The sequence below is a fragment of the Ambystoma mexicanum genome, chromosome 3q (assembly GCF_040938575.1).
Source record: "Ambystoma mexicanum isolate Mex_15411 chromosome 3q, UKY_AmexF1_1, whole genome shotgun sequence".
Lineage (NCBI taxonomy): Eukaryota > Metazoa > Chordata > Amphibia > Caudata > Ambystomatidae > Ambystoma > Ambystoma mexicanum.
Window position 1 is genome coordinate 989867117 of NC_090926.1, and position 23072 is coordinate 989890188.

The window sequence follows — 23072 nt, forward strand, 5'->3', positions numbered from 1 at the left end:
CGACAGGAAAAACACCATGTTAACTGTTTACCATACAGGCATATAAGGCATAGCGTTGACCCTTTGACCTCCAAAAGAGCCTTATTCCATCATTGTTTCCCCCCCCCTCTTTCGCCGCCCACTAACACTTGCCCGCCGACCTCATCCGCCTGAAGTGTCTGATAGCAAGGTATCCATGCCCTAGCGAGGACTCTCACCTTAAGCTCTGCTGCAAGGAGAGGTGTAATCCTATTAAGAGAGGAGCCGAATAAATCCGGCATGATCTGGAACAAGTCCACAGCCAGCAGAAGACTGCGGCGCGCGCGGAGGCCGGGAGCTGTCGCAAGCTCTCCACACTTTCCTGTGAATGGCTGAGTGAAGACATCAGCAAAGGGGTGAGTAATCGCTTCTCCTTCTGTTCTCTTCAAAAATGGGCCACCAAAAAGCCATGATCACCAGAGAGATCCCTGCAGAGTTAATCTACCCAATAAAAACTATGGACCATGTGGTTGCCCAACTTTTGACAAAAATGCTTAAAAAGAGCTGTCCTCTTTGAGAATATCTCATTCTCAGTTTTTGCTTTGCCCACATAAATGCCTACACTTCTGGTGCTTGAAAGTTTCTTTCAAGAGAGTTCTCATTCCAAGACTGGGGTGGACTAACTGCTTCTGTTGCTGGCAGCCTCGAAGAGAAATCGTCAATGTCCCTCTAGATTGTAATACATGGCCGTCATGTCTCTGGAAATAGAACACAACCATGACTGTGTTGATATTATTCGTGCTCGGCCATCCGTTTGGGGACCCAAAGTATCCTGCAAAGGAGGTGAGGGGTGCACCAAAGTCAGCGTTCCCCAAGAGAAGGTACTGGACGCCAAATAGCAGGTCCATCAGCATCTCTTGCAGATAAGGTAGAAAGGCCTCTGGGCTGATCTTGACTCCAGCCCTCCGTTCTGAATGACTGATACATGTCACGCCACCTGCGATTATGTAGAGTTTGCAGAGGGCAATGAGGGGTGACAGCCCTACAGAGAAGGGGTGTATCGGCACTTTTACTCCCTAAAAATAGGCAAATACCCGCAAAAATAAAAAACGCGGAGTAAAAATACTCCCAACAAAAATAGGATACTGACACATCAGAGCATGCCCCATGCGTTCATCCACAAAGCTCCATGGATATGGTCAGACCAGTAGTAAACGCAGCTCATCTGCAAGAAGCTGTACTGTTACTACTGCCTGTTCTGAACAGGTAAAAGTGTAACTTTTAACGTGAATGGATAACTTGGTGAAAAGAAATATTTCTTACAAGCATTTCTGTTTTACAGGTAAAACATATTTGTACTCGCTTATTATACTCCCATTGTGAATGGGACTTACTTTTTTACTCCCAAAAATAAATATTTTACTCCCAACTTTTAAAAACAGGGTGTAAAATACTTCCACTTCAAAATCTTATCTGCAGCACTGGTAACACTGTTCTTGCATCAATTTCAACATTGCCAGAAAATGGGCTGGGCTGCAGCCGCGTGGGCGCGCTCGCCGTTGAATAGGCAGAGAGGGCAGACCACCTACTTTATTTTCCTAGAGACAGTCCTTCCTGATCAGGGCGGTGGACAAGGTAAGGCAGTATGGCGTCAGATGGTTTTTGAAGAGGTGAAATACTTTCATATTCAGCCTTCTTAAATTTGGAAATTTTTGCTGGAAATGTGATCTCATGAATATGTTGTTGAATGTTGAAACTGGACATTTGAGGTTAGTCTGGCTCCTCTACTTCAACACATTGTGTGATTTGGGATAACATTGTTTTCTCTCCCTCTGACTCAGGTGTTACTGAAAGAAAGACTGTAGTGCTTAGAAACGGAACAAAAACCAGTAAAACTGCACCTTTACATAAACTCTCCATGCGGGCTTGACCACCTAAACCACTTTGACTTGCGAAGAGTACGCCTGAAGCCTAAAGATTCGTAGATTTTCTAAATAATGGTCAAATAAATCCTATAGGACAGCGGTGGTGGTTGTCCGGCTTGGGCACATGTATAGAAAGGGAATCAGTACAAATGAGACTAGACTATGGGAAATCTCCAGATACTGCACTCATTTTAGAACTCAATAATGTCCTCAAATCCATCAGTGGGTCGTCTCCATAGACCCCCAATACTGTCGCTAGAGTAAAAAAAAAAAAAAAGGTTCTGCTTTTAGCCAAATGGAAAGACAGTCAAGTTAAATCGATATTTGGTGAAATATTTCTGTGAACCACGCCACATATTGCCTGTATGACCGGGGGCACTGGGGGCACTGGGAAACCTCTGTGTCAATCTTTATTTAAATATTTGTTCTTATTGGGTGGAAAATTAAGTATGTGTGATCTTTCAAAATGAAAAGTGTGAAAAACGTCAAGCATGGCTTTCTTTGCATAGAAATCAGACTTTGCAATGTATTCTTTTTTCCCTATAATTGTAGCGAATATATAGTTGAAGAAAATATTTATATTTTATGATTTTCCCCCGGAGATAACTTTTCTGTTGACATGTTTTTGGTGAGATTGTGAGTTATAGACTCTTGGATGTATAGGCGTGGACCTGTAAGTACATCAAATTGTGATGTTAGTGAACGGTGTATTTTATAGACTTTTAGCCTTGACTACTGCAATGGTATGAGCCATGTCAGGAAATGGGCCGGTACAAGATGGAGTGGAGCTCTGCAAAGTTTGCTCTGCTCCCTAGGCCCAGGGACTAGGCCAGGAAACTCCCAAATCTGTTCCCAAGACAAGCTCTCATTCAGGAGCAGCCCGCGCTTCCGAAGATTCAACACTAGACTAAATGCAGAAACAGTCACAATCTCCAATCCTGGTCAAGGGACGACCAAATCGTTATACATGTCTTGCAATTTACAGAATTTGTCACTCAAATTGGTTTGTCACTATCACAGACATATTTCAAATTTTAAATTGTGTGCATTTTTATTTTCCCAAAATGCTCTTTGCTTTTATACAAAATCGCCATGCTTGGTTTCCACATAGAGGTACTTGCCATGCCTCTCGCACCTCCCTGTACACCCCCTGCTGATGGAGGATAGGTCAGGGGCAATTTACAGACATTGTTTTGTTAGGGTGAGTATTGTGGACACTGTAAAGAGTAGAGTCTATCTTCCATCACTCGCTCAATTTGGTTTGTTGCTAAATCACTATTACAGACATGTTTCAAGTCCTTTCCTTAAGCTGGGAGGATAGCTCAGGGACAATGCGGACAACGGATAGGAACACAGGTTCAAATCCAAGGCTCGCTTAGAAACTGGTTCTCCGGTATTAGGCGCATTATAAAAGAACAATTATAATAATTAAAGAACCATTAAAATTATTAGCACCCGCAGAACCTTTACAAAGTTGGCAACATGATCCACTCCATTCTGTAGGTGTTTATCCAGTCCTGTTTTTTTCTTTGCATTCTGGTACTTGTAGTTCCACTTTTCCGATTATAAAACCAGGAGTACAGGTCCCAGAATGCAAAGCAAAAACATAACTGGATAAGCACCTACAGATTGGAATGGGTAATGTTGGCAACTTTGTTTTATGAGCCAACCAAAACGCACGTTTTCCAAACACTGAATGGCCACCTCCCACCATTTTTCCACTCATGCTCCTCAACTCTGGCCACTTGCAAATGCCGACCTTTTCCCCCTGCACCTCACATCTACACCCTGCACCTCACATCTACACGGCCTGGCCGACTGCCACCATTTCCCCACTCACACGCTTCTCCTATCGCCACTTGCTAATGGGGACCTCTTCCCCCTGCGCCTCACATCTACACTGCCTGGCCCCCTGTCACCGTTTCCCCATTCACACGCTTCCCCTATCGCCACTTGCTAATGCGGACCTCTTCCCCCTGCGCCTCACATCTAAACTGCCTGGCCGCCTGCCACCGTTTCCCCACTCATACGCTTCCCCTATCGCCACTTGCTAATGCGGACCTCTTCCCCCTGCGCCTCACATCTAAACTGCCTTGCCGCCTGCCACCGTTTCCCCATTCACACGCTTCCCCTGTCGCCACTTGCTAATGGGGACCTCTTCCCCCTGCGCCTCACACCTACACGGCCTGGCCGACTGCCACCGTTTCCCCACTCACACGCTTCCCCTATCGCCACTTGCTAATGCGGACCTTTTCCCCCTGCGCCTCACATCTACACTGTCTTGCCGCCTGCCACCGTTTCCCCACTCACACACTTTCTCTATCGCCACTTGCTAATGCGGACCTCTTCCCCCTGCGCCTCACATCTAAACTGCCTTGCCGCCTGCCACCGTTTCTCCACTCACACACTTCCCCTATCGCCACTTGCTAATGGGGACCTCTTCCCCCTGAACCTCACATCAACACGGCCTGGCCGCCTGCCAACATTTCCCCATTCACACACTTCCCCCTATCGCCACTTGCTTATGCGGACCGCTTCCCCCTGCACCTCACATCTACACTGCCTTGCCGCCTGCCACCATTTCCCCACTCACACACTTCCCCTATCGCCACTTGCTAATGCGGACCTCTTGCCCCTGCGCCTCACATCTACACTGCCTGCCCGCCTGCCGCCATTTCCCCACGCACAAACTTCCCCTATCATCGCCACTTGCGAATGCGGACCACTTTCCCCTGAGCCTCACACCTACACTGCCTGGCCGCCTGCCACCATTTCCCCATTCATACACTTCCCCTATCGCCACTTGCTAATGCGGACCCCTTCCCCCTGCACCTCACATCTACACTGCCTGGCCGCCTGCCGCCATTTCCCCCCTCATACACTTCCCCTATCGCCACTTGCTAATGCGGACCTCTTCCCCCTGCACCTCACATCAATATGGCCTGGCCGCCTGCCACCATTTCCCCATTCATACACTTCCCCTATAGCCACTTGCTAATGCGGACCTCTTCCACCTGCACCTCACATCTACACTGCCTGGCCGCCTGCCGCCATTTCCCCATTCATACACTTCCCCTATCGCCACTTGCTAATGCGGACCTCTTCCCCCTGCACCTCACATCTACACTGCCTGGCCGCCTGCCGCCATTTCCCCCCTCATACACTTCCCCTATCGCCACTTGCTAATGCGGACCTCTTCCCCCTGCACCTCACATCTACACTGCCTGGCCGCCTGCCGCCATTTCCCCCCTCATACACTTCCCCTATCGCCACTTGCTAATGCGGACCTCTTCCCCCTGAGCCTCACATCCAGTGTGTTGGTCGTTATGTGTTCTGGGACTGATAAATACCACTCAGAAACTGGAATCTTTTCACGTGATGGCCGGCTGTGCTAGTCCCATATCCTGGACCCCACACATAGAGACCACTCAAACAATCCGGTGTATCCAGTTCCTGCCTACTGGGCCAAGATGACCATACAGACTCTCGGGCATCTGGTTCATTAACTCAACATAATGGTTATATGAGGGCCTGGTTGAGTCCAGTTCAAAGATGCTATCCTTTTTGCATGCCAAGCCTCGGCTGGACAACGCCTTATTCTTTGGCCTTGTGATGACCGTCCGTTTCTTGGAAGCTCTTGATGGTTGAGGTGGGCTTGCCACTTTGGCTTTAATAACCTGCTAGTAAAGCCATTAGCAGATTTGGAAGTAAACTCTCTCTTGTGTAGTGTGTATCATGTTCAAGTGTCCACATGGGCGCTATGGAGCAGGCCCTGTGCCGTTTTGTGAGACTGCTCTTTCTATAAGCATTTAATGGACCTACGTGCAATGTTTGCGTTCTCCCCTGCGCCACGTAACACCGCATGTGAGCTGCATAGTGCCAGCTAATAGCAAAAGAAAGATCTTGGTGTTAGTGGTAACCAGGGGTAACAGTTGCTACGGAACCCCAAAGTTGCTGCTTGCAAACCATGTGGACTTCTTTGCAAATTTGAATATAAAGATTTCATATTCTGTTATTCTGTACTTATGAATGTTAGGCTTATTGTTCTTAATGAACTAGATTGGTATTTGCACCTCCAGATATGTTTGAAAATGATCCGGGTTGCACACGTCACTTGAGGCATTATAGGCTAGTGTAGGAAAATTGGCAATGGCAATGGTTGAGAAATGTATTGTGGTTCATTTTTAATGTGTAATGTAGTATGCATTGTGTTCTAATCTTTCTTGTTAGATGTATTCAATTATGTATTTATTTTATATGGCAAAGTATTGCTCATGAAAGATTTACATTTGAAAAGCATACCACAATTTAAAAAAGATACTACCAAAGCTCTGCACATCAGCATTCTGGGATTTGCACCCATCTTTACAGCACTGTGTTTTCCACATCATGATGTTAGTTGCAAAGTTCACAAAGAGTGGAACAGGGTTTGTTGACACAGCCCAGGAATAGAGGTCTAGTTATGATATGATATGATATGATATGATATGGCATTTATAACGCGCCTATACACAAGTGTTTCAAGGCGCAACGAGGCAAGGGAGGGGGAACAAAGGGAAGACAGACAACAATCCTTCTAGGCCCAGTGTCATTCAGATCGCGCAAGTGCATAGGAAGGGGAGAAAAGGGAGAAGTGGGGGTGTCGGGGAGAGGGAGAAGTGCAGTACATGGAATAATAGCATAAATAGGAGAAGATAAATAAAAACGGCCAACTAGTGGCAAGTGCATGGTAAGTGCAGACATAAGTGCTAGTCGGGGGGACTGTAGGGATACAAAAAACAGTCCCCAGGTGCAGGGGTTGCCAGGGAGGCAGTGCAGGTGGTCAACTGGCGGGGCCTGGGCCCGAGTTCAGAGGGTGGCCAAGTAACCAGTGCAGTTTCTGTCAGGAATTTAGCAGGGGAGAGGCGGAGAGTAGGCAGATGCAAAGAGGAAGGTTTTGAGGTGCTTCCGGAACCGGAGTTGGTTCTCCTCAAGTTTCAGGGAGGCAGGAAGGCTGTTCCAGAGGGAGTCCCCTGCCGAAGAGAGAGATCTACCACCAACTCGTTGCTTGGAGAAGCGACTGACCCTGAGGGAGTTGGAGGTGGATGAGCGAAGAGCTCGAGAAGGAAGATATTTAGGAAGAGAGAGTTGAAGGTATTGCGGCCCCAGGCCCCAGAAGGCCTTGTGGACAATGCAGAGGGTTTTGAACTTAATCCTCGCAGCCACTGGGAGCCAGTGCAGAGCTTTCAGTCCTGGAGAGATACGGTCCCTGGGCTTGAGGCCAAGGACAAGTCTCGCAGTCCTGTTTTGGATAAGTTGCAGAGGGCGGAGAGTAGAGGCAGGCAGATTTAGATAGAGGCTGTTGCAATAGTCCAGCTTAGAGAGAACCAGGGCTCTGGAGACAGTGAGCTTCTGGGGGAAGGAGAGGAAAGGAAGAATACCTCTGAGGAGGTGCAGCTGGTAGTATGACTTCTTAGAGACGTCAGAGATGTGAGGAGAGAAGGAGAGTGTGAAATCGAAGATGACCCCAAGGTTTTTAGCCTTGCAGGTGGGAGCAGGAAGAGGGCCAAGAGAGGCCGGCCAGACAGCTGCAGGGAAGGAGGGAGAGGGTGTGCCGATGAGTAGAATCTCGGTCTTGCTGGCATTAAGGCAGAGGTTTTTAGCAGCACACCACTCCTGGATGGCATACAGGCAGTCAGAGATGAGGGAAGGAGAGGAGGAGGCCGAGGGGAGCCTGAAAATGTGCTGAGTATCATCCACATAGCACTGAAAGTTGGGGCAGAGAGTGGCGATGCGGTGGGCAAGGAGTGCCAGGTATTGGTTGAACAGTCAGGGAGGGAGGTTAGAGCCCTGGGGGACACCACAGGTAGAGAAAAAGATATCAGAGAGGAAGGACCCAAGTTGGACCTGGGAGGGTCGGTTGCAGAGGCAAGAAGTCAAGTCAAGACAAGTTGTATGATGTATGCTTGTTAGATATCCACAATTGTATGTGAAAATTGAAATTTTTGTCACAAAATGCACAACAGGAAAATGCGATATGCAAGAGCACCCTTTTGGTAGCCATCACAATATAAAAGGCCCTAAATGTGAATAGAAATAAGGGAGGGAATCATGGGAAGAGAATGGAGAGGAGGAACGTGCGCGATGGCCCGCGATGTTCCAGGGTGGATGGGGATAAAGTAGTGGAGTGGTGGTGGGAGACAGGGAGCAATATCGGGGACAAGAATGTACTTAATTTGGAAGATTATCTTTGCAATATTGGAGATCAAGCTGCAAGGAGAGGGTTGAATGAGTTTTGATTCCTGTAACTGGTTTACTATGTATGCAATGGCATTGTATAATTCTAATTCAAAGGCTGGTTCAATTGAAGCAAACATAAGGAAAACATGCCCATAAAATAACTACTGAACACCAATCTGTATATGTTGCAGGCTCACCCTGTCATGAACGTCTTGGCAATTATATCCACATTTTAGCTGCTCCATTGAAAAAGAGATGCTCAGCATCCAGTAACAGTTTTCCAAGATATGTCCTCAAACGATTCAATGATGAGAAAACCCAGATCTTCCTAGACATCCAGGAACAAAACTAGATAACACCCTCTTCTTCATGTCTCATCAAAAGAGGCTTTGGCAAAATGTGTTATGCTTCAGATTGGTGCAACAATCAGTCGAGTAACACACAAGGAAGGCACACTATGTTTACAAAACCACTGAGAGCCCAGAAAGGTAATGTCAGTGCTCTGGATAGCAGCTCACAAGCCAAGATAGTAAGTAGTATGACCACCAAGTACAGAAGAGCAGCTCTTGCCAATAAGGGGGTATAGCCACATTGATTCATGATAGACTCAGAGCTCCAGCTCCTGTTAACATCTCCGTCACCATGGCCACTCCCAAGTTAGTTGGTTCTTCGTCACCTAGAGCAAACAAATTCTTGCAACAAGCAAGGTGGATTTACACAGTGGCAAAGCTGGTCAGTGCCGACAGACTCCCTTCTCGACAATCCTGAAAACCCCTCTACATTTCTGGCCTCTATCCTCTGTATGTAATGCTGGTCCAGTGTGGCTGATAGCTAGTACTATAAAGGTTCACAGATCATCCACGGGTAACCTAAAACCAGGCTCTTTAATTAAATCATCTCAAAGTTTTGCTAAGAAAGGATCTTGCCTTTATTGATATGTGGACATATATTTCACTGTTTGTCAACTTCTCTCACATTTTCTCAGTGGCAAATCAGTGGATCTCTCTAAATATGAAATACAAAAGAACAAACCTGACTTACATTTGACAGTGCAATGGAGAACAAGACATATGCATGTTTAACCTATGAAGTCTACTGATTGTCTTGCCTCCATTATCAAATATTGATCGTTTTGAGAATGAATCATACGTTTTTAACTAGAATGCTTGTTAAAGTATTTCTTATGTATTCACAGGATTAAAGATCTACAATCTATGAGACTATGATGTTTTGAGAATGTCTATTGCCACATAACGAATGTTCAGATAGTTGAATAATAGCAGTGGTGTTTGCCCCCAGGATTTATCCAGATCAATAGGTGATGCTCTGTGGTTAATTAATGTATTTAATAGCATCATAATGCAAATGGAGTTACTGGGATAGGTCATATACAGAAACATAATACATGTTATTATGTGTATGGCTACACTGGCCTACATTTGGTGCAGCCAGTCTTGTTATGCTTTCTTATTGTGGCATGACATTTACTACTGGTATGAAAGGTAAAGCCAGCATGATCCGTGTCATCACAATGCTAGACAGGCTTTCATTGCTGGAACCAGTCTGGATATATGTTATCCCTATGTCATGGCATTTCTGTACTCAGCATCAAGCATAAAGCAAACATGATAAGTGTTAGTGCATGGCTAGACTGGCATACATTGGTGCAGACAGTCGTGTGGCATGGAATTATTTGCTGGCATTAAGAGATGGTATATATAATAACATTGCTAGACTGGCCTTCATTGGTTCATTCAATCTGGACATACTTTGTGACTGTGGAATGACATTTTGTACTGGGCATCAAGGGTAAATAAAACATGATAAATGTTATTACATGTGTAGTAAGACTGGCCTACATTGGTTCAGCCAGTTTATTTATGTTTTCTTATTTTGACTTGACATTTTCTACTGGTATGAAAGGTAAACCCAGCATGATCAGTGTTATCACTTTGCTAGACTGCCCCTCATTGGTGCAACCAATAAATGTTTTATAACTGTGGCGTGGCATGTTAGTACTGGGAATCAAGGGTAAAGCAAACATGATACGTGCTATTATGTGGCAAGGCTGGCATACATTTGTTCTGCTAGTCTGTATATATTATCTTACTATGGCATGGCATTTATTACCAGGCATTAAGAGTAAAGCAACATGGTATATATTATAACATTGCTAGACTGGCCTTCATTGGTTCATCCAGTCTGGACATACTTTCTGACTGTGGAATGGCATTTATTACTGGGCCTCAATAGTAAAGAAAACATGATACATTGTATTATGTGTGTGGCTAGACAGGCCTACATTAGTGCAGCCAGTCTAGCTCCGTTCTCATATTGTGGCATGACATTTTCTACTGGTGTGAAAGGTAAAGCCAGCATGCACAGTGTGTCTCACATTGCTACATTGGTGTAGCCAGTCTGGATATATTTTATTACGGTGGCATGACACTTTTGTACTGGGCATCAAGGATAAGGCAAACATGATAAGTGTTATTATGTGGCTAGACTGCCATATATGTTTGCAGCCAGTCAGTCTGGATATATTATATTACTGTGGCATGGCATTTTACTGGGCATTAAGGCTAAAGCAAAAATGACACATTTTATAACATGGCTATACTGCTATATTGGTGCATCCAGCCTTGATCTATTTTCTTACTGTGGCATGGCAATTTGTTACTGGGTATCAAGAGTATAGCAAACATAAGTGTTGTTAGATGACTCAACAGGCCTACATTAGTGCAGCCAGTCTGCACATATTGTATTGTGGCATGGGATGCTTTACTGGCAAAGCCAACAGGAGTAAGTTCTTACGTGGGTGTACTGGTATATATTGATTCAGAATGCATGGAAATGTAAGGGAACAGATGGCATACACATGTTTTTTTATATATATATATATATATATATATATATATATATATATATATATATATATGTGTGTTGTGGAACAAGGCAGTATGTAAATGTGTTGGAAAAAGATTCTGTCCACTGTTGTTGACTTGCATCTATTGGATTTGCTCCATGTGCTACTCAGATGACTTGATAGTAAATCCACAAAGAGTGATACAAAAGCTGAAAAACCAAGACTGGATAACTACAGGTGAGCAAGCAGTAGCGATCAAGTTCCTGAAACATCTTCCGCCAACATACAACAAGTTAAAAAGCCACCTGGCCTACTGTACAAAATTCCCAGACAAAAAGCTCAGAAGAATCTTTTTAAGAGCACGCCTTAATCTTCTGCATACTAGAGAGATCCTAGTGATATGAAGCCAAGCCAGTCTCACTACCTGTAGGCTGTGCAAAACTCCGGACTCCCAAGAAACAGTTCGTCATCTCCTGTTAAATTGCCCTATCCTAAACCCAGAGCGCACAGCAATTTCGGCTCCTCTGTGGGTCAACTCTGTGCTTGTAGAAGAAGATACATGGTGGTGCCACCTGATTTCTAGGGAAAAAACATGATGGGCAGTAGCGACATGCAAATTATGGATGGCAAATGCACAGAAACTCTCTACTCCGAACAACCTGCAATCGCCGGCAATCCGAATTGTATGCCACAGTGGATATCCGCTCGTCTGGACTTTTGTTTCTTTCAGTAGCTAAGAACAATTTTCGGTTTTTCCTTGTGCTTCGACGGTGACTGCACAGCGACCCTTTGCTTTGAACAATCATGTGAAACAAAATGTGCATTTGTGACTTTTGACGGTAGAGAGTAATCTTAATTCAGTTTTCTTCTTTTTGTAAAAATCACTTTCTTTTGATTATATACAAGTAAATAAAAAATTAAAAAACATTGAATGCAATCGAGCCAGAAGACCATGGTCAGTATTATAGAAACTTTCTCTAGTGCAAATGCACTTAGAACCATGGCAAAATGTCCTTAATTAAAGAAACATATAATGTCAATGCAATTTTATACCTGGGCAGTATTTGCACTGACTGTAGTCCTTTGCCTTGGTACAAATATGCATTGAAAGAGTATGTTTTTTGCACTAATGCAATTTTTGAGCTCGGAAATAAAATGGGTGCATTGCTTAATCTCAAATGGGATGTAAGGATGTGTGAATTCACAGATATGTGCTTCTACTCCAAAGGTGTTGAGGCCAAGGTTGGAGCGATACACACGGTATTTTGTCTCTCAAAACATCCTTCCTTCTTGGAAGGGTTAGCTCAGAATTAAGAAATGATCTGCAGAAGAAGCCTGCAGTCAGCACAAGCACCACCTGTTCACTACCTGGTGGAGCTAGAGCTCAACTACACTAATACCACCATTTTGTCTGGCCTTACTCCCTGATCAGACATTTTGGAAACCAGGAGCTCCTTCATTGTCCCTGCCATCCCATGTGATTGCAAGCTTGCATATTTGTTTTTATCTAGCTTTCCTCTGTGAAGAAGTGAGCTTTTCAGTGCAGCCCAGAAGCCTGCAGTGAGCACCAGCACTGCCTGCTCACTCCCGGGTGGAGATAGAACACAGTTGAACAAAATTCCTGCATTTTGACAAACACTTTGCCTCGTGTTTGTCCCCGAGTGGCCATTTTGTAAACAGGCAGTTCCATCAGTGGCCCCTCCAACCATTGTGCCCCCATCAAATCCCTCTACAGATGTGTCCACCGCCTGGTGTCCATAGCAAAGGGATGCACAGAAAAGGGCAAGCTCTGTTTGGCTAGGACTGTCCTAGGACCACTCATTCTGCGCAACAACCCCTTCATTCATTTTCACAGCAATGCAGAACTACCACGTGAGTCCCAGTCCCGAAATCTGCATGATTTTTGTTATGGACTTCCACCAATGCATATTCTAACTACAGCATGTAAATTACATTCTGATCACATATTACCCTGTGTTTCCTTAAATTGGATGTCTTGTACGTCTAGGATCCTTGGATTTCTTAATTCGCATTTCTTGGTCACCTAGAATCCGGTGTTTCTTAAATTGCATTTCTTGGTCACCTAGAATCCTGTGATTTCTTACATTGCATTTCTTGGTCACCTAGAATCCTGTGATTTCTTACATTGCACTTCTTAGTCGCCTTGGAACATGTGGTCGCCTTATACCTCCCCATTACTCCTTGCCTGCCATGTTCCTGACACTTCTGCTCCTCCTCTTTACTTTTCTTTCCCTCTCTCTCTCCCATGGCCAACGTGACCCCCACCCCCCACGTCCCTCCACTTCCCTGACTTCTCTTCCCTGGTATCACCATCCCCATTATTCATACCCTGATCAAATGCACTCAATCTGTTCCTCTCTCTCCCATAAACCTACTTCCCTTCATCTACTCCAGCAACTACCTCCTCTACCTCTACTCACCCTTTTGACTTCACCCTGGGCCCCTGAAATGCCCAACCGCCCAGCAAAAAAAATCCTTTCTCACAAATCATATTCATTCCCATCACTCCAAGCTACGTGTGATGGGTATCACCAAAAACTGGATTTCCCCTATGATACCTTCACCTTAGCAGCCCTTCATACTAACTCTGCTTCTTTCTCTTACTCCCCTTGTCTCTCAAAAAAACCAGTGGTAAAGGTCTCATGATCAGCAAGGACACCTTATCGGCACCCCTCCCCCTCTCTGATTTCACAATCTCCTCCTTTGAGCATTTCTGGATCCTATTTCACAGTCCCACCACGTTTATTATCTCATCACCTCCCGCCCATTGGCCATAATCACCCTCTTCTTCTCTGATCTTGACCTCTTCCTTTAAACACTCTGAGCTGATGTCCCTGCCATCTTAATGGGTGGCCTCAACCTCTCCAATATGACGAAGGGCCAACAGCTCCACTTTGACTCCATTCTCTCTTAAAGCTCAGTAATGCATAACCTTCTAACCTTCACCCCAGGAAACTCTCTCAATCTAATATACCTTTCATCCTGGTCTCCGCTGCTGCCACAAATGACCCCTGCTCCAACCACGCTCTCATTCACTACACCCACTCTATTCCGCCGCCACTCTCCCAACCTCCTATCTCATCTATCATCAAACATAAATTGAAACCTGACTCCATTGTCCCCTACCTCGACCAAGTCAACTTCTCACTCCAAGGTCTGTGTCCTCCACCTTCCCACTCCATTAAACTCTCCTTTACCAAATGCATGTCTGCACCGTCCACCATTTCAATTATTACTTCCCTGCCCCCTACATTACATCCAACTTCTCAGGAGAGCAATGTGTTGCTGCTTCTGCCATTGGCGAAGAGACTGATCCCCAACTCTTCTCACTACCTACAAGGACACTCTACTGACCCTGACCACAACTATCGACACAGCCACATGCTATTGTTAGACTAATCTTGTTTCTGCCCTCCACTCGCACCATTGAAAACTATCCAGGATCCTCCAGGCCTTGCTTTACTCCTCCAAGAACCCCTACGTTTCCTCTTCTCTCTTCACCAATGGATTTATGTCATACTTCTAAAAAAAAAAAAAGAATGTAGGGCACCTTGTCCACTCTTCTATCTCTCCCAGCCCATCCCTCATTCTCTCCTCCTCCCATCTTCCCCACACTCACCTATCCATCTCACTTCTCCCTCAACTACCCCACTGAACCTCTACCCTGGCTTCACTCTGCCAACCCATCCTGCACACCAATTGACCCCTTTGCACAACAAATTGTTAAGGAAATGCACCTATTACTTCCGCTCACCTCCCCACCTTATTCAACCTATCTCTTTCAACTGATACCTTCCCAGCTTGTTACAAAACAGCCACAGTCATACCTCTCCGAATGAAGCCAATTGCCGGCCCCTATAACCTTTCATTTTACAGACTTTAAAAGCGTCTTTTCTTCGAGTTTAGGACGATTTTCCTGCATCAAAAGGTTCGTATGACCCTTTTGATCTAAAAATGCAACCACCAAAGGTTCGAACACCAAAAGTTCGAACCTTTGGTTGTAGCATTATAAAAAAAAAAAGGAGGCTGCGGGGGTGTCCCCCGCATCACCCCGCTCACTATACTTTATGGTATAGTGAGCAGGGGTTGCGGAGGAAACCCCTGCAGACTTCCGTTTAAAAAAAAAGAGAAGAAAAGGATCCTGCAGCGCCGGTTCAAGATCACGGAAGTGAAAGAGAACTGGCGCTGCAGGAGCTCAGCGTGAAGACAAGGTAAGTGTGGTTTGTTTATGTTGGGGTGTGGGTGGGGGTGTGCCTAGGGTGTGGGTGGGGGGGTGTAATGGGTGTGTTGTGTGTGGGTGTGAGAATGTATGTGTGTTCGCATGAGAAAGGTGCAAACCTTTGGTAGTTCGCACCTTTCTCATGCAAACGATTTTCCCGCAGTAATTTCAGCCGCTGGCAAATCACTCGGATTCTTTTCTTCCCTACCACTCTAAAATCATCAAGAGGATTGTCTCCAACCTCTATGTCAACTATCTCGATGTACATGTGTTTTCGGACCCCCCACCAATCTGAATTCCAGTCCAAACAGTCTAAACACTCCACTGAGACTGTGCTCATTCACATCACTAATTCTCTTAACACTGCCCAGTAGTCAAACCTCTCATCATTCTCATTCTTCTAGATCTTTCTGCTGCCTTTTACACTGTGGACCATCTCTCCCTCCCTCAAACTCTGTGCTTACTTGGCTTCAAAAACACTTTACTCAACTGGGTGTTGTGACGTACCCATCCCAGCAACTAAGCAGACAACAAGTAGGACATACATGAAGATGATGAAAATTGCTGATGGCTAACATATTTGACCCCAAGAAAGGTCCAGAGAACTGATCTCAGGGCCGGATGGCAAATCCCATGATATCAAGAAGACACATTTTGATAGAAACCAGAACAAAAGGTTAAAGCTGATAAGAACTAAGATATAACAGGCAGAATTTAGTCCCTGAAGATGGTCGCTTTGACTGAAATGTATTGGAAGATTTGGACTTTTTAGAGAGCCTGTGTCTTTTGTGAGAAGCCAGAAGGTTTCTCACCCACTAGTCCCCAGGGATCTGTTATCCAGGTGGCCAGGACACAGCCATCGCTTTTGGATCCAGTTCCTGGGGGTGGACAAGTGCAGGAGGATAACCTGAGTGAGGGGTCTTCAGGGAGTAGGAGTGGGACACCGGATAGTGAGGGGTGGTATCCCCTTCTCTGTAACATCATTACCCCATCCTACCAGTTAGGATACTTCGGAACTCAACCCCCTCCCTTTCAAAACACAAACACTTTCTCATGGGCAGCCCACTATATGAGAAAACCGACTAACACCCGAGCCGTATACCTGACCTGTCCCAATACCATGGTCAGGCAGGGTGTAAGAGGATTCAATTCAACACTACAGCTAAGTCAATGCCTAGTCTGGGATACTGAATGGAAACCGTTATTGATATATCTTTGTCCAGTTCATGAGTTCTGGATGACTACCCCTATATAACAGCCCTCTCTTGGAATCCCCCTGACCCCACTGAGCCAAGAAGTAGTTCTGTTTTGCAAGTTTAAAAGGTTTATTTGATAATTTAAACAATATATATATATATCACACTTTATAATAAATTAATAATTGAATATCACACTTAATCTGAGCAGTAATCAATAATGGATAGTCCGGCACTAGCACACTTCTTTATAATCAATGATGAGTGGTTATAGGATGGATACGATAGCAACAACACTTTTATGGTTTCAAATGGATGCAATGTGGAATGAAATGCAGTACAGAAAATAACTTGATAGGATTTCAGCAAAAGACAATGTAATCACTTTCTTGGACAATTCACCCCCCACTTAATGCAATGTAAGGAGATGAATAGAATGGGACTCAGTTCTTAGGAATGCAATCAAATAGAATTCAGTTCAATTCCCCCCCAGCAGCTTATACAACAGATAGGAGTTTTGAAACACAGACCCAAGTGCTTTGAATATGGTGACACTGCAGTGAGAAATATGCTGAAAATGCTTTTAATTCCCTTCAGGAGGTTCAGGGTGAGTGGTATCTAGTTAATATTAGTCCAGGCTCACTCTAGCAATGATTCAGGGATGGTTCTTAAGAGGCAAACGAATTTTTAGCAAGGAAAGAGATGACTGCTGATGGTTACACGTGGCTGGATTTTTAACCAAATCGCTAATCGCAGTAAAATTCACGAGTGCGAGAATCGTGATTACGGAGAAAGTATAAGGAGTAGGAAGTCGGTCTAGGCTTGTCTAAAAGCTGAGATTCTAAGCTTTCAGAGGAAAGTTAAACCAAGTTCCTAGCCCAAACGGTTCCAGAGATACGGACGATTAAATAAAGGTAGCTTTTCGGATTTGAAATTTTAAAAGTTCAAAGCGACAGGTTACAGCTTGCAACTAGAAAATGACAGGTGACAGCTTTGCAAATGACAGGTGACAGTTAGGAGGCAGTTCTGGTTAGATTAAAATAGTTTGGATTAGATTATTTTAACTTTAACTAAGAGATTGGTTCTGCACAGTTCTGCTAGGTACTCACAATATATTTAGAAATAGGCCTCGCCACGGATCTGGTCAGGTTTTGGACTGGACTCCGGTTCTGGTCTCGGCACTTCACAGTGATCTGGGTCAGCTCTCTGGTTCTGCTAACAGCGGTCCGGGTCACTCTGGATCTCTGGCCTCTGGTTCTGGATACTGCTCTACTTTCTCTGGGTACAGCACTGCTTCTGGATCTTTCTGGCACAGGGTTTCAGGCCAGAATCAACACCTGGGTCCTGGCTGTGAATAGTCTGCAAATGATTTTTGGGCCTGCTGACAAATACTTTTGCTTGCAGTGGCTCCTTCTTGGTTCAAAGTTCTGTAGTCTCTGTTCAGCTTGGAAGTCTAAGTGTAGGATCTCTGGATGTGAAGTCGTAGGTCAGCATGCTCCGCAGCAAATGGAATTGAATGTCCTCTCTAGCTTCCAGTGGCTCTTTTTATGTCTTTTGAAAGTGGGTGTGTGTGCAGCATCACTAGCCAGCCCCTCTTTCAACTTGTCATTGGCCCAATTCTCCCCTCTCCCATGATTGGGGAAGGAACTGTGAGTCAGAGTGATGCTGTAGGTTTTATGGGTCAGAGGATCCTCCCCTGGTCAGTTTGCCCACAAATCTATATTTGATCAAAATACACATTTCTCAAATACATAGTTTGTCATTGCATGTACATATTTCCTATCACATGAGGTAGTCTCTGTCCCAAATCTGCTCTTCCTGAGGGCTTGCATTCAGAAAGGGCAACATTTTCGATTTTAGTGGGTTATGCAACCTTGGTTCTTCATTAAAAATTATACACATATACACGGCCTGTCCATACATACTCCAGTAAATTCCCATGTCTCTAGCTTAAACACAGAGTCTGTAGTATCCATAAATAGCGGGGTTTTGCCCCAGAACATCACACAAATTCCCAACGTGTCTTAAAACGTGCACAGAAAATTCACAAGAATTATGGTATCATTTAAATCATTTTGACAAGTCCGCACTGTGAGTTATACATCTTTCTTAGAATCATATTCCGGCCAACAGGGGTGTGTCTTTTCAGGTCACATGGTGTAGAAACCAGTTTATCCAGTTTCTGCCAAGCTCAGAGACCCTGCCCCTCCCAGCTTCTGCCAAGAGGAAGCTATTTTACGGTCCCCCTAATAAACCATCTGCCTGGGCCCTGGAAGGCCCATTGTTCAAAAGGAAGCCATTTACGACTACCCTAATAAACCATCTGCCTGGGCCCAGGACAGGCCTTTGTTCAACTCCCTGTAGCTGCTCCACCCCTAATCTAATCAGAGAGGTGACAACTCCTTTTGGCAAGGGGAAGAGTGGCTGAGCAGGTTTTAACTCCTGTGGGGGTAGATGTCAGGCAGAATTCAGTTTCATTAAGCCAGGTTTCAGATAAAATGTCACTTTTTGTTCCCCAGTTTAAGTCAAGACAATTTTTACACATGCAGCTAGAATGCTGATTCTAAGTTCAAAACTATGACATTTCAACAGTGACAAACTATGTGACACTCAAAGTAGGTCACTCAGTTAATTTAAACATTTTCGATACTGGTAGTTTTAAATCCAGTTTCAGTTAGGCTGCTGCAGACCTGCAGAACTCAGCCAGTCTTGTTATGAACATTGTTTTGGGGCTCTTCAACTTCCCAGATTTAGTATGCACACATACTTCATTGTGCCAGATGTCCGCTGGTGTTCAGTGAGATTTTTGGATGTGTTGCAATGTTTGAAAATAGGCATTTTGAGCTGGCATTCAGAGAAACAAAAGGTGATTTTAAAGTGCGGTTTTTCCTTTGGCACACATTTCACTCATGGCACCCCGGCCCATCCTGCTCGCACTGGTGGGTGGCAAGTTAGGCAACCATTTTAGTGTGCACAAACTGTGTGGTTCTGCTAGATTCTGATGCACATGTGGACTCTTTGGCCATCTTGGATTTTCTAAGCCCACAGCACCAAATGTTGCAGCATGATAGCTCAAACGTGGGTCAGGACACCCAACAAAGCCCCCCCCACGTGACTGCCCTTTGAATTTGAGTCGATGGGGAGTCGGTTGCACAAGGGTTTTGACCCACGCACTGGTCTGTCCGCATAATCATCTTCCAATTCTGCAAATGGCACAGTTCAGCATCTTTTCCTCCATCCGGTACTGATCAATCGGTTCTCCTCGCCGGTCCTGATGGGAATATTGGGCGGTACCCTGAGCCCCTCGGATCGTCCTCCCAGTCTCCGGATCGTCCTCCTTGACCAGTCTCCAGGTTTTCTTTCTCCTAGGACGACAAAGGAAGAGCGGCAATACCTATTCATAGACATTTTTCCCCCACCATTGATATAGTGGGGTGGCATATAAATTTATAGTCAAAACATATGAACCTGCACATTTCTTTTTGCATTCAAAAACGAAAACACCCACATTGAGAAACTCAGAATTTGATAGGCGATATGTAGGATATTTTAAGTTAGAACTGAATTAATCTGAGACAGTACCCTCTAGGATTCCAGAGGATTCCTCCTGTTGTTGCAGAGTGTGCCTGGGATGGCAACACTTCAACTGGTTAATGTGGACCCACTTGTCTTCCCCCTCTGCCAAACCGCCTTTGGGGATGCGGATCTTGTAGGGCACAGGGGAGATCTTGTCCATAATCTCAAAGGGTCCCTTCCATGTAGGCAAGAATTTTCGCTGTTTTGCCTGGTTTCTTTGGAAGTTGTATAAATAGACCTGGTCCCCCACCTTATATTCCTTCCTGGAAGTTTTCAGGTCATAGTGGATCTTCATACTCTCAGCTGATCTTTCTAGATTCCGCTGAGCATAGGCAAAAGCATGCTGAAGGTGTTTCCTTAAATTCTCCACATACTCATGAGTTGTGGAGGCATTTATCAACATTTGCTCTTGGGTTCTGTAGAGCAAATGCTGAGGAAGCACCATCTTGCGTCCAGTCATCAACTCAAATGGTGACATTTTGGTTGCAGATGAAGGGGTAGATCTGATGGCCATTACGACCAGAGGTAATCGGATATCCCAACTTGGCCCAGAATCTGCCACAAACTTCTTTAATATGCTCACAATTGTCCGGTTGTAGCATTCCACTGCTCCAGAAGAAGCTGGCCTGTAAGCAATGTGTAGCTTTCTCTTGACCCCCAGTATCTCCCACATCTTTGTCATCACTTCACTGGTGAAGTGGCTACCTGTCTGACTCAATCCTTTGAGGTAGACCAAAACGGGAAAAGATGTGGTTAATCATCAAGGCAGCTGCCGTTTCTGCCTTGCATTTTGGGGCTGGGAGACATTCCACCCACTTGGTAAACAAGCATGTCACAGTCAACATGTACTTATTCCCCCTAGCGGAGCGAATCACGGGGCCTACAAAGTCGATTTGTAAATCTGACCATGGGAGTGGCATTCCCCTCTTTTGGAGGGGTGCACGGTGCGTGAGGGATGATGGCTGAAATTGTGCACACACAAGACACCCCTTCAAGTATTGGTCAAGGTCCTGCCCCATGTGTGGCCAGTATGCAACCTCTTAAGATTTCCAGTGTTGTGTGAAACCCCCTATGACCGGCGGCGGCCGCATCATGGGCGTGACTTAACATCAGGCTTCGGAATGAGGTAGGAACCACCCACTGATCGTGGCCAGCTTTGGATTTCCTTACCAGCAAACCGTCTTGGACATTTCATCAACACTCTTAGGTCCTCTTTCCCAATGTAATCGGTATCCGTCAGGGGAAAGTTCTCAGGGTCCTCAAGGTGTTGGTAAAACTTACCAATAATTGGATCCCCCTTCTGAGCGGTAATCAAATCAGCATCAGGGGTCTCCTTACTCCATCGTGCAATTGAAAGATCATTGTGAGCATTTGTCTGGGACCTAGTGATAGCAGTGACCTGGATTTCCCCCAACAGGAACTCAATCTCAATTAGATCCCCTTGGATGGCCCCGGTTTTGGCCAGCTGATCAGCTGAGTAATTTCCAGTTTTGTCTGGTCCCTCTACTTTGGAATGACCCTTGATCTTTTTCCAATAGATGGTCATCTCATTCGAGGTGACCAGATCATCAATGTTTTGGATCAACTTCCCATGTTTCAAGGGTTTGTTGTTAGCACATAACATGCCTCTGGTTTTCCAATTAACCAGGTGCTCCACGAACCCGTTCCGTACATAATCCGAATCTGTGATTATGACCAGTTCGTGGAGTTGATGCTGGAAAGCAGTGAGGATGGCCTGATGCACAGCCATCAATTCTGCCACCTGACTACTTCGGGGACCAATTTTGTATCCAGCGGAGGGTTCTGGGGACTCATTCACCCATGCATTCCCTACGCCGGCCACCAGTTCTTTTCCCCATTGTTGTCAACATGGTAAGAGCATCCATCCACATAGACAGTGGGCATTCTCTCACACTTGTCTTCTTCAAAGACTTTGTGTGGGGAATTAAGGTATGCCTCCATGTTGTCCTTGATTTTTAGACTTTCGTCCTCGAGACAGTTTTCTCTGGCACAATCATGCAAGTCAGCCAGACCTTGCGCGAGGGGACTCTTCTTGTTTTGGCCATATCGGACCTCCACAGGAAAGCCTTGCATTGACAGAATCCAGGAAGTAATTCGGGAATTACTCACATTTCCGGCCCGGATTCTGTCACTTTGGGGATATTGCAGAGGCTGGTGTGGAGTCTCCACTATGATGTGTTCCCCCTGGATAAACGGGCGGTAATTCTTCAATGCCCACACCGTTGCCAGGAGTGCCTTCTCACAATCGTTGAATTTTTCCTCCACAGAGGATAAAGTTTTGCTCGCATAGGAGATTACTTTATTGACCTTGTCATGCTTTTGGTATAATACTGCCGTCAAGCATGTATTTGAGAACCCTGTTTCCAGGAAGAACTCCTTGTTTTTGACAGGGTAAGCTAGGCAAGGCGCGTGTGAGAGGCTTCTTTTGAGATGACTTACTGCCTCGGCTTGTTCTGGACCCCATTCCCACTTGACCCCCCCTTCAGGAGATGAATCAGGGGTCTGGTGATCTCTGCGTAGCACTCAATGAACTTTCTGCTGTAATTAGTCAGTCCAAGGAGGCTCCTTAGTTCCCACAGAGCTGTGGGGTCTTTCAGTTTCAGGAGTGCTTCCACCTTCTTTTCCTGGGGACAGAGACCCAGAGGAGTAATCTCATGCCCCAAGAAATTAACACGGGTTCTACACCACTGTGCTTTCTGAAAGGAAAGTTCTGCTCCGGCGGCCCTCAACTGGGTCAGAACATAACGGATCTCCGCTATGTGTTCCTCCACAGATGAACTTTTGATGAGGACATCATCTACATAAGCCAGGTTACCCCTTGCACCCAGGTCGGGCATGGCCTTGTGTAGGAAAATGTTGAATTCATTGCCGGAGTTGAGGTATCCGAAGGGAGTCCGGGTCCATGTGTACTGCTTGCCCCCAAAGGTAAAAGCCAGCTTGTATTGGTCCTCCCTACTGACAGGCACAGTCCAGTATCCATTGGTCAGGTCTATTGCAGTGAATACCTGTGACCCCTGGATCTGGGCCAGCCCTTGGTCAATGTAGGGCAGAGGCCATCTGGAAGTATGGAC

At 45.4% G+C, this 23072-nt stretch overlaps 1 protein-coding gene across 1 annotated transcript in view; it reads left to right on the forward strand.

The window, feature by feature from the left end:
- The first annotated feature begins 242 nt into the window (after positions 1-242).
- Positions 243-23072, forward strand: part of PDE6G (phosphodiesterase 6G) — a 186599-nt gene continuing 163769 nt past the window's right edge. Inside the window, exon 1 of the mRNA XM_069655139.1 lies at positions 243-374. The gene's annotated coding sequence lies outside the window, so the exon portion shown is untranslated. The remainder of the gene's footprint in view (positions 375-23072) is intronic.